The sequence below is a fragment of the Python bivittatus genome, unplaced genomic scaffold, assembly GCF_059951505.1.
Source record: "Python bivittatus isolate LINGU-HERP-01145 unplaced genomic scaffold, Pbiv_v1 ctg000000_np1212, whole genome shotgun sequence".
NCBI classification, from domain to species: domain Eukaryota; kingdom Metazoa; phylum Chordata; class Lepidosauria; order Squamata; family Pythonidae; genus Python; species Python bivittatus.
In genome coordinates, this window is record NW_028277028.1 from 1,329,122 (window position 1) to 1,342,413 (window position 13,292).

A 13,292-nucleotide genomic window follows, 5' to 3' on the forward strand; every position below is an offset into this window, starting at 1 on the left:
ATCTGCAGCTTCAGAACTCTGAATTGTTGCAAAGCAACTATAGTAAAAAAACTAAAAGAAAATGTATTTAATCATGTATTTAAAATGTTGATCAAATGCAATGTCTTGGGGAATGGAAAGAAAGAGTACATGTATACAATGCAAAGAGGCATATAAATAATTATCACATTTAGTACAGCACTGTTCCTCATCATATACAATCACAGACACTTAGATTAATTGCATGAGAATAGAGTGCTTGCCAGTTTCCTGGCACATTTGCTTAACAATGGTCAGACCAAGGGTCTGCATTTCCTTAATTGTACCAGGAGCAGAACAGAATTTTGCCACATTGAAAGTAATTGATAGATTCAGATCCATCACAAACAAATGGGTATAAAACTGATCAAATCTACAAGGCATATTCATTAAAAAGGAGCAATGAGAGTAGAACTGGTATTAGGACAAAAAATGAATAATGTAAGAAAATACTGACTCACAAGTTCCCTGGGGAATGTTGTGAAATCTTCTGTGCAGCACTGAGATGAATGGAGGTGTATGTTCCATATTGTTTCAAAGGAACAAGATTATACAAGTATTTGGTGATTCTCTAAATCAGTTGCCATTCATGGTCAAATATCTGCTATCTAAAAATCATTTAACAATCTCATATCCTTGGGGCATTAGAAAATTATGGGAAAAACCATTCGAGCTTAATTTCCTCTCTAGGTGCTTGGGCCAGTTAGACTTACAGTGTCAAGCAGGGTAGGGTAGGCCATTCCTTCTGGGAAGAAAAAAAACTTTTAAAAAGTAGCTTCAACCATAATTATGTTTCCAGGCAAAGTGCTGCATTAGACACATAAATAGCCAAGGGAAGAACAATTAGAAGAAATTCAGATTGTACCCTAACTGTGCAAAACTGTGATATGGGAAGATCTCTGAGTCATAACAACAGCTGTGCCGAAGTCTTAGCCTCAGCTACCTTAATGGATGTAGATATGTTATGTCCTCTTCTAGAATGAAAGGCTTTGAGGATAGCTGAGACCTTCTTTGGGTGTTAAGTTGCAGCAACCTGAGCTTGAGCCTTCCAGGAGCTTGTAGCCCAAAAGATGATCCACAGATACTTATAACTCTTTACTTGCTTGATTTTATTTCTACAGATCTTCCACTTATGAGAGACTGGCATTTGGGCAAACACCATGACTTTGTTTTGCTAAAATTAGTTCTTAGATGATTTTGACTGCCAAGATGGACTAATGCCCAAGAAACTCTACTCATCCCTTTGAGAATGCAACAGTCATCCACATATAGCAACATTCTTTTTAGATTTTTTATCCTGCCTTTCTTATTTTTATAAATAACTCAAGGCAGTCAACATACCTAATACTCCTTCCTCCTCCTGTTTTCCCCACAACAATAACCCTGTGAGGTGAGTTCCGCTGAGAGAGCGTGACTGGCCCAAAGTCACCCAGCTGGCTTTCATGCCTAAGGCAAAACTAGAACTCACAGTCTCCTGGTTTCTAGCCTGATGCCTTAACCACTACACCAAACTGGCAAAATATAAAATATTGCTAAGTCTTCTTGCAGTGTAGAGGAAAGGAAATCAACATCAATGAAACATTTAATCAATAAAATTTAAAGTAATTAAATAAAAGGAAAACAATAATTTATCTCTGTTCCATGCATTCTCTGTGACAAAATAAGGTAATAAACTGCACCTTATCCAGAGGAGATATTATCATGTAGTTTATGGATGAGCAAGAAAAGTGAACAAAGCCTCTCACTAGATATGAAGTCAAAAGCTGATTTAAAGTCAGCAAAAGTACATAAAGAGACAATTTAGCACTATTCATACCCTTCTCAACCAGATGTTGCAGGATTAATCAGTGATCCAGTGTACACCATACTACCCTAAGACGAACCAGTTCCTCCATATAATATCCTGCTCCATGCAGACTAATAGTTTATTATAGGAGTGCCTGGCAGTTCAGTTTATTTGATTACGGTCATAGACAAGTTCAAACTAAATTTAAAATTAAAACATACAATTCCCAAATAGTGAGTAGTGAAAATGAACAGTAGTATACAGATCTGTGAAACCTATATATGGTTAACTAATTGAACATAATCCAACATAATACTAAAAATGAGCAATTAGTTTGGGCAAAATGACATTTAAAAGCTGCTTATTGATATGTTAAAGTGAATACTGCAGAAAACAAAACAGTATTTAGCTATGTGCATTTTTAAAAATTATTTTAAAGGAACATATAACACATAACAGGTTCTGTGAAATTTGGCACACACTCCCATCTCTTAAAGCTCTAGGTTGCTTGATGTTGCCATCCCATTCTGCTGAAAATTAAAAAAAAAAAAACTGTTTTGATTTTTTTCATCCTAGACTATGGGAAAATGCAGTGCTGATCATTAAATGTGACCAAACTATATACAGAAAAACCCACAATAGATCAGGTCATTTATAGAGCTCCCGCTGGACATTTAAATCGGAAAGGCAATCTCAATTTCTCTCTACCTCTTTCTGGACAATTAGGTAGAGGCTGGCCTACTTGATTTTTTTTTAGCTAAATGAGTTTTACTGTAATGACAATTGAAAAAAAATGCTTTGAAATAGAGGCCCCACTGTGATTTAACTGAACAAACTGCTACAACTTTAAGCCAAAATAAACAATTGCAACATTTTCAGACAATATTAATATAAAATGTTCCACATTGTGTCCTGCTTCTATAATTATAATAATGGTCACTATGATGCTTGGAAATGCAATGAAGAGAAGTGACCTCAAATCCAAGTCTCTTCTGTTATGGAATTTTATGTATAATTTAACCCTTTCTGTACATGACTAGAATTCTTTCTGATGTCTACCAAATACAGAGACAATGGCAAAGACTATATGGGACAGAACCCATTGCTTTCTCCACACATTTTTTCAATCCTTAATATATGTGCTGAAAGATTACTTCAAATACACCTGGAGGGCAAAATTCAAAGTCCTGAGTATAGGACAGGAGACCATACCTGCAAAGATGATCTAGGTATCTTAGTGGATCACAAGCTGAACACAGACACTGTTGTAAAAAAAAGAAAATGCAGTGCTTGGCTGGGTCAACAGTAGTGTCAGGATCAAGATAAGTAACCATTCCTCTCTATGCTGCATTGGTCAAATCACATCTAGAAAACTGTATCCAGTTCTGGGTATCATATTTTAGGAAAGTCATTAACAAAAGTGGAGTGGTCCAGAGGAGACCTACCAAGATGATAAGATGTCTGTAAGGAAGAATAGTTGGAGATGTTGGGTATGTTTAGCCTGGAGAAGAGGAGACTGCAGGGAAACATGTTAGTTGTCTTCAAGTATCTGAAGGGCTGTCAGAGGGCAGGCCAACATTGTTCAGAGTTGTTTTGGAAGACACAACAAGAAACAGTGGGTTTAGATAACAATGTAAGTAGATTCTAACTGGTCATCCGATTAAAATGTCATAAAGGTAAGAGCTGCTCAGCAATGGAACTGAGTACCTCAGGAAGTGGTAAAGGTGCTACAGGCATTTAAACAAAACCTGGATGGCCATCTGTCAGGGATGCTGTAGTAGGGGGTTCCTAATCTGGACAGGAAGTTGGAATAGATGATCTCCAAGGTTCCTTGCAATCCTTACATTCTATGATTCTATGAAGACCGTTTCCCTGAAATAGGAAATAGGTAAATCTGGTGGGAGGTTTTTTTTTTTTAGGGTGACTTCAGGAGAACACCTTGGAAGAGGAAGGGAAGATATGCTTTCCATAAGGAGCTTGTGGACAAGATAGCAAATCTTTGCACACATTTGACACGTAGCCTGGAATTTCCCCACATCTGGTAGAAGTAGCACTGAACTAAATGGAACAACTGCAAATAAGGCTGCTTCCTATGATTCCTAAATTATAAAGATTCCTAGAATGGTCAGTATTTTTATATAAAAATATTTCTTCTATATGAAGAAAGCCGGTCATAGATGAACAATCCTTATACAGAAGGATACTTAGAAGAATAATGGTTTTAAATGGATGCAGGAATTGTTTTTTCTTCAAGATGATAACAAATCTAATTTAAACCAATTAAGCCAAAAAAGTGGAGGAGGAAAGGCAAGGAAGTATCAGGGGCTCACATTACAGGGGAACATCACTGTCTGGAGTATTTGTATACATGCAAAGGATTAAACATAATTACAAACAGCATGAAAATAATGAGGGACAAGTATAAATGTGTCCAATTAACTAGGAAGAGAAGCAAAGCTAATGCATTGTTGCCCCATGGCTTAGAGATTTATAAATAGCCTAATGAACTATATTACACCCAAGTAAACTGTATCAAGCTTGGAGTGCCTTAGAACAAGAGAATGGTGGTGAGTCTGAACATTCATATTTGGACATTAATATTAATAATTTATTTTAGAAGATTAAATATCTGGCATTGTAATTTACTTCATGGAGGAGTAAAAAGGAATTAGTTATATAAATTAGTTAAGATATAATTAATTTAAAAGTGTTATTTTAATTATTTATATAAATGTGTAGGGAACTCAGGTTTCTAATTAGAAAATAACCCCAACTTAGTGTGTAGAAGTAGGTAAGAGCTACTATTATTCATGTGTTATTGTTTATATGAAGTATTTTTTTTATTCTTTGTGGAAGCCTTGTTATTTCTGAATGTCATAGACTAATGGACAATGTAACTTCTAATACTTTTACAATTTAATATGAATACGAAAATATTTGGACAGAGAGAGATGTTTTATTGTATGCTTGAAGACTCTATAAGGCAAGGAGGGGTAAACTTTTCTAAAGTGTCAAGTGTCTAAAATGGCAAATTTTAGAAATGAAAACAATGTGAATTTCAGAAAAGGATTTTTAATGCTTGTCAGGATAAGAATATAATGTTGAAAACTGCAAAAGGAAGTTCCCAGGCACACTTAGAGTATAAGCCAATTAAGGTGGAGTTCCTTCCCAGAGCTCCCATCTCTGGGCTGGGCTGCCTATTCTCACATCCACTGAACTCCTCCTCCTCCCCTGTCTGGCTCTCTGTGTCTCACACCAAGATATCTTTATGTGTCAGGTTACCTGACCTACTTTTAGTTGGAAAAAAATTGTGTCATATAAAGTGATTTTTGGACAGGGACCTGATAAAATGACAAGGTGATTTTGAAGAGGGATTAGATTAATCATTGTATATTTTATTATCTCTTTCAGAGATAAGCCAGGCAGTCTAAACTGAGTAGGTGCATATGAATGAATTGAAAGCAACAGTTTAGTTTTGTAGAAGCCTAAATGAGTGTTTGGATTTAATATAATCTTCTTAAGAGACAGAACAATCCTGAGTGTAGACATACTAATCACTGAGGTCAAGTCTCAGATAAATGGTTTCTTTTCTTCCAATCTGCATGCTTATATTTTCAGTTTTCCCAGTGAGTTATAATAAATAGTTGAGATTTTGAAAGCAATCTTACAAATGCTGCTGTTCTCATATATATATAGATGTGGATGATAAAGCTATGAAAGCCATGATGTCTTGGAATATCAGCTGTTCAGGAGCAACAGCAAGAAAAGGACTATTGCCCTCACGTCCTATGCTTCTCATGGATAACTGCTGGTCAATAAAGGAAACAGAGTGCTGGAATAGACAAGTCTCTGGTTTGATTAGCCAGGCTCCTATGAAATACCCTAGAAACACTTTGTCTCTTTATATTCTTTATCAATGCCCAATCAAGAGATTATTCAATACAGACATCACACCAAATTAAATTAATGATGATTTGTATCTATTAACGAACCATAGTTATGATTAAGACTCTGGATGAAGTTACAAAGCTGGGAGAATGTTAAACATACTGTACTATACGTTTTCAGACTTAAACCATGATTTGGGCTCTCATTAGAACCAACCATGTCAGGTATGATATCTGAATACCACCTAGGGCACACATTTTAAGACCCAAGTGATCCAAATGGGAAAGCCACATTTCAGCTGCTGTTTAGAATGACAATCCCATATTGAACATTTTCAGGTCCCTGTAATGTTTAGGCAAGTTAACCTATGTTGTTTCCCCATGTTTATGATCCTCACTAAACATGAGCTTTCATTACTAATAACCATGCATAAGATCAAATAATAATTCCTTTAACTGCAGATACAATAGGAGGGAAATACACTCTTGATGTAGTGGGAAAGGGAACCAATAACTGACTTGAGATTTCTTAATTATGGTTAGGGTTGGATCTAGCATTATATCTCTGTTGTACCAGCTTTTATCTGAATTGCACATTTACTTATAAAATCCACCTGTTTTTATTTCATCAAACTGAATCTGGAGCCTTAGAAAACATTACATTCTTTCACATTTCTTATTCTGATGATGCAACAACAAGCACATTACTTTGTTTGAGAGAGTAACTATGTTAGTTGCATCAGAAATGGTACCCTGAAGACCAATTACTGATAATTACAGATAATCTTATGAAATGTTGTTTTCATTCTGTCTCTCAGTTGCTTGTTAAGGGGCAAAACAAAAATAAAAACAAAAAAATGAAAAGCACCAAAATCCAACCCTGTTGCCATGAAAATTCTGAAAATTAAAAGATGCAAGCAAAACCTTTTATTCTGCTTGCTAAATCAGCTACAGAAGACAAAAGTATTGTTTGTATGTTATTACATTCAGTGTTACCTCCAGAAAAAGACCTGATATGATAAATACCTGATAAATACAGAGGTAGGTATATAAATATTTAACTACTCTAATGACTCTGACATTACTTTTAATTTTTAACAACAGATACAAAGAATCCTCCTACAAGCCTCTTTCAGTATACTGTACCTGGCTTAATATATATTCATTTTTTATAGAGTTTCCATTGCCATCATATTTTTAAGAGAAGCACCCATACAAAGCTACCCCCAGCTTTTGCTGTTTTCCCACAACCTAATTTCACCGGGATGACAAAGGCCTTTCACACTAGAGCTTCTGAACTGACCCCTTGTTTTACATGTAAAAGGCATCAAAGATCTTTCAATCCCACCTCAAAGAGGAGGAATAAATGAGGAAGAATTGCTGGGGCAGAGGATACTAATCTCTTTAGGATGCTGAGAATCTCCACTATACAAAACATCCTGAAGGGATGGATGGATGGATGGACAGATAGACAGATAAAATAGCATTTGGAAAAGAAAAGGAGAATGGAAAATTATGATGTGGCATTTTCTCACAATAATTCAGTAAAACTTTCTGCTTACATGCCATATTTTTCTAAAGTCCTTAGAAATGTTTTGAAACAGTATTTTGCAATAAAAAATTCACAATACTTCAGGTAATGGTATGCCACTTGTATTCTACCAAGTCAGTGTTTGATTATGATAGGTATGTTTCTATGGATTTGTGTGTCGAGAACTATTTTTAAAAATTGAAATAACATGTATTTTACTCTATATATTTTGAATATCTCTTCATCAAGCTACAATTTTTATCATTAAAGCAAAAAAAAAAAAAGCAACAAAATATCCTATTAAAGTCAGAACTACTAACAGTTTCTTAAGAGGTACATCTGCTGACACATTATCCGCCTGCTCCCATCTGTTAACCCTCCTCTCTGGCCCCTATTGCTCTTAGAAAAATACAGTCATAAGATTAGAAGGGACCTTGAAGGTCTTCTAATCAGATCAGACCCCCTGCCTAGGGAAGGAATCCTCAAACCATCCCAGACAAATAGCTGTCCAATCTTTGCTTGAAAGCCTCAGTGATGGAACACCCACAACTCCAGGAAGCAGGCTGTTTCAGCGTGCAATAGTTGTCACGGTCAGAAAAACTCTATTTTGAGTTTGGATCTTCTTCTGTTCTTGTTCTACTAATGGGAACTACAGAGATTAAAAAGGTCTGTAACAACCCTTCAAGTATTAGAAGATTGCTATCATGTCTTCTCTTAGCCCTCTTTTCTTTAGGCTAAAAATGTCCTGTTCCTTTAACCATTCAGTTTAGCCTCCAAGTCCCTCAACATCTTCCTTGCTCTTCTTCGCACTCTTTTCAGATCTTCAGTGTCCTTCCTGTATTGTGGCAGTCAAAACTGGACATAATATTCTAGGTGCAGTCTGACAATGCAGTGCAGTGCAAAGCTATCATTTCCCATGATGTTAATACTATACCTTTACTGATGCAGCTCAAGATTACATTAGCTCTTTCTGCAGCTGGAGCATATGTTGGCTAAAACCTAACTTGTGGTCTACTAGAACACACAGATCCTTCTCACAAATACTACTGCTGAACCAGTAATAGTTAAGTACAGACCTGAACATTTTTTTGCCACTGAACCAATTTTATTGTATAGGGCTCAATTTTCAAGTCTATCAAGATCCTTCAGAACCATGACCCTGTTTTCTGAGGTGTTAGTAATCCTGCTCCTGCCCCTCAGCTTTGTGTTATGTGAAATTCTGGTGGACATCCCTTCTAGCTCCTCATCCAAGTCATTAACAAAAATGTTAAAAAGCACTGGGCCCAGGACAGAACATGAGTTACTTCATGTTGACATAAACATTAAAGATCACACATGTGGTATTGTTGTTCAAGCAGCTGTGAATCTATCTCATAATGGGACCATCCATCCCATATTTTTTCATTTATCAAGGAGGAGTTTATGGCCAATTTTATCAAATGCCTTACTGAAGTCTAAGTATGCTACATCTAACATAAAAACATACAGTTTTGATAGTTATAGAACTATCTTTGAAAGTAATATAACATACTATATGAATGCACTTTGTATATTCCTTGGCCTAGTAATCTGAGTATAAAAGAAAAAACAACTTTGTAAAATAACATATTTTAATTACAGAAAATAAATGGAGAAAATAGACTTTGATCCAGGCAACAGGGTTTTTTTAAGAAAATGTTCAACTTTGCATTTCTTTTAAAAATCTAAGCAATCATTTGATACTTCATTCAGGGCAACTCAGATCATTAGTTCATCTAGCTCAATACTGTCCCTGTGGCATTCTCTCCCTCAACTGGCTATGATTTTCTACAGTTTGCTTTTTTCCTCCCTTATTAGGAGACACTAGGAATCTACTACATAAAAAGTATCTATTCCACAGTTGTACCTTCCATGGTTATGCAACAATAATAGCATGATAGAGATCTTCCTTCCTTCCTTCCTTCCTTCCTTCCTTCCTTCCTTCCTTCCTTCCTTCCTTCCTTCCTTCCATCCATCCATCCATCCATCCATCCATCCAATCCAAAACATACTTTTAGCTTGCTCTTATCATTCAATGAAAATTGCTCTGGTCACTGCTTACTAAGGCAAAAACTTACTATTCAGGAGGATCACTTCAGGATGCTATATTCTTCTGAGGAGTTTTCCTCTCCTGATGTAAGTCTGGATTTTGAATACTGTAAACTTCATTCCCCACATGATGTCCCAAGGTCACTAGACTACCCAAACAACTAGAACTGGCTAAAGCACCAGGTAGTAATTTCATCACTGCAGAGGTCCTTCTTAATAATTCAGCAGTTTATGATGCTTTTATTGACCTCAGATGTGCCTCTGACCTAGTATCCAGACCCAAACTACATATATATACGACTTCCATAGATACACAACAATTTTTACTAACCTACAAACTTTACAGAAACTCCTGGATGAAGGTGTGATGTAATGCACATGGAGACTATACAACAGAAATTCCAGTTTGAAGAGATGTCAGACAAAGGTGCATTTTGGCACTTTATTATTTAAATTGTTCATTAACCCTCTTGAAGCAAAATTCAATAAACCAGCCATTCATTCTCCAAAACTGGTTAGTAGACATGTTCCAGTCCTCTTCTATGTTAATGATGCAGTACTTTTCTCAGAGACACATTTTGGCTTGAAGCAGGCGCTGTTTGCTCTTACTTAGTACTGCCAGGAAGAAATGCTTGTAATCAATTATTCTAAAAGTAAGTTTACAGTGTTTGCCAAGCATCTTGTGATCTATGTGGGGCACTTAAACAACCAACTGATACAGTAAGTTTCAGTTCCTTCAAATATTTTTGTTCCTTCAAATATTTAGGCATTGTTTTCATACACCACTGGCAAATGCAAAACACATTATCTATCTATCTATCTATCTATCTATCTATCTATCTATCTATCTATCTATCTATCTATCTATATCGCCGCCCATCTCACACAATGTGACTCTGGGCAGCGTACAACAATTAAAAAAAAAACATTAAAAACTATATATAAAAAACAGTAAAAAGACACAAAACAGGAGGGGATAAAATTAGTAAGGGAGCCATTGTAAAATCTCCCCAGTCCCCTGGGAACCGCAGGCCTGATCACATAGCCAGGTCTTGAGGGACTTATGGAATGTTAAGAGGGATGGAGCTAATCTCCCTTCCAGGGGGAGAAGATTCCACAAGGCAGGTGCCAACTCCATTTCATTTAACACTGAAAATTTGCTTCAGCTCTTCAGTCTATTTCACAAAAGGAGTTCAAATTTTTCAGTTAAGATTCACGTTAAGGTTTTTGGAGCTCAGGAGCCATATAGGCCATTTATTCTATTACAGGTAGTCCTTGACTTATGACCATTTGTTCAGTGACCATTCGAAGTTATGAAAGGACTGAAAAAATTGACTTATAACCAGTCCCCGAAGTTTCAGCTATTGCAGTGCCATGGTCATATGATCAAAGTTTCGGTGCTGGGCAACATGGCCGCACTTACAACTGCAGGAGTGCTTCGACTCCCCCTTTTAGCCTATCTTCCCCCCCATCTCTGCCCTTTTGGCAGACCTGCACTCTGCCACTGGGTGAGGGTGCAGCCCTGGGATGCGCACAGTGAGAGTGGCAGGGAGGCGGAGCCTCACCTGCCAAAAGGAGCTTGCCAGGCCTGGCCAGGGACGAGGCAGCGGGTTGGCGAGGCCCAGCACTATCACTGGGTAAGGCAGGAGAGCCGCCGTCGGCTCCCCAGGTAAAGGTGGAGGCTGTGTGGGAGGCGCTATTTGGGACTGGCAGCAGAACTGGAGGGACCGAAAGGATGCGGGCTCATGTTGGAAGCACTCCTGGAAAATGGGCCTGCAGGAATGCCCATTCACATAACCACCCAGGCACTGCCAAGTGTGCTGCCATTGCTGGGATATCTAAACTGCTAGGCTCCTCTCGTACAGCATCCAGGGCCAGCAGCCCTTCAGGACCTTGGTGGTGGCAAATGGGTCCCTAAGCCACAAGCATGGCCAGCCAAGGCAGCAGGCGGCTCCCTGCCTTAATCAAGGCTTAAAAGACAATGCCCACCTCCACCCTCTGTGGCCACTAGTGCGGCCTCTGCCATGAGCACTGGGGATTCATTCATTTTTACAAAACTGCTGGCCGTTTGTGAGGCTTTCTGGAACGGGCAAAATAAGCAAAAAGGCATAGGTGCACTTTTTAGTTAGTGTGTTCACCTGAATGAGGAGCAGGAATAAGTCTACGCCACAAATCCACCATGAATGAACACTTTTCCAGACTTCACCGCTCAACCCTTGTGTGCTTTTCCTAGTTGGTATTTGTGAAGAAAAGACTGAGCTTTTACTAGAGGGAATAAGGAAAGATACAAAATACAAAAGAGGGTGTACGGCTGGTGCAGAGATTTTGCGTTCAGGTTTCTTCTCTGCACTGCCCAACTCAAACACTTATCTGCCAGACACTCCCATATGGATAAACAAGCAGCGGGGTTGGGGAGACTTCTTGCATGCCTCTCCTCGATTGGCTGGTATCGTGCGCTGCTCTCCTTCTGATTGGTTGGAATATTCTGCGTACTGCCTCTGGGTAAGGCATTCCTCCCACCCTGCAAATTTCACTGACTGTTTTCTCCCCTGGTAGATTAGACTTGGCCAATTGGCCATTAAACTTTTAAGGTCTTTTTCTGATTGGCCAACCCCCCCCCCCAAAATCATGCTTTGGCCAGGGTAATTGTGGAGTGGGTAACCTTGTATAAATGAAGAAATCCCCCAGCGCACGTTCTTCTGATTGGCTGACCACAGAGGCCGGTTTTCCAGGAGTGCTTCCAACACGAGGTGCAGAGTGTACACAACTCACGTCCAGTTCATCCGTCACCCCAAACAGCATCTCCCACACAGCCTCTACCTTTGCCCGGGGAGCCGCCACTGGCTCTCCTGCCTTGCCTGGCAATGGAGAGTGCCATGCCTCACAATTCCACTGCTTTCTCCCCAGCTGGGCCTGGCAAGCTCCCTTTGTCAGACGAGGCAGGAATGGCTTGGATCAAGGTGGGTCCCTGCCTAACAACTGGTGGGATTCGGTTAACAACAGCAATGGGGACTGCTGGGATTGCCATTGCTACGTAATGCAGTGATGTGAAATCATACTTTACAACCGCACTGCTTAGCGACAGAAATTCTGGTCCCAATTACTGTCGTAACTTGAGGACTACCTGTACTATCGTATTAGAGAGCCTATGAAAGAAAAAAGAAATATGGTTTCTGGTATCATGTAGCCAGGGCCAGAGAATTTTCCAGCTTTCCCCCTCCTTATCTGAAGCATACTGGGAATTCAGCAAGTCCGCAATTCAGGGTCAAGAAATAGAACCATTTCAGAAAAAAAACAAAAACTTTTTTTAGTATATAAATCCAGATATGCCATTAATATATTTGAATAGTATTTTCTCTGCAGTTTATTCTTTTCCTATAATGTTACCACCAATGACCGTTCTTATTTTACAGATAAATTAGTTCAGTGTGCAATTAAGACTAGCCAGTTTACAGTCTAGAATATTAGTTGGCAGCAATCTAATTTCAATAGATGCATCTGAGAAGATGTATTCACTCTTCAGAGCTTTTACAAATGCAGAGAACTCCGATAGTAAAAATGTAAACAGCAAGCAAGAAGTGAGAAACAAAGGACAAGAAGTGGGACTATGAATGAGGGAAACATGAAGACGGAGCAAACAATGGTGTTTTTAATACACTCCCTGACCTACTGTTCAGAGGGAACATCTGGATAGTAACTCCCTCACTTCACTGCAACTTCAGTTGGCAGATCTTCAGCCTCATCCCAAATCAATGCCAACAAATTTGAAGGAGGTGTCAAGTAAAAGCTACAGGCTACATGGTAGGAATAATACTAGCGCTTATTTTACATGCTTGGATTACGTCTCCAAATTCCTGTGGGTTTGGGGATCAGATAGAGCATGCTAGGAGGCATAATCTGCTTTCCAAGAGTTGATGTAATACAATACATACATTAACCTTTAAGATGTTATAGGACTCTGCTGTTTGCTGTAATTTAACTTACAATAGTATGGGTGCAGGAG

General features: G+C 38.5%; 1 protein-coding gene across 10 annotated transcripts in view; it reads right to left on the reverse strand.

The window, feature by feature from the left end:
• The window catches only part of FHOD3 (formin homology 2 domain containing 3), a 330,045-nt gene that overhangs the window by 272,218 nt on the left and 44,535 nt on the right, over window positions 1-13,292 (reverse strand). The gene's annotated exons all lie outside the window — the stretch shown is intronic.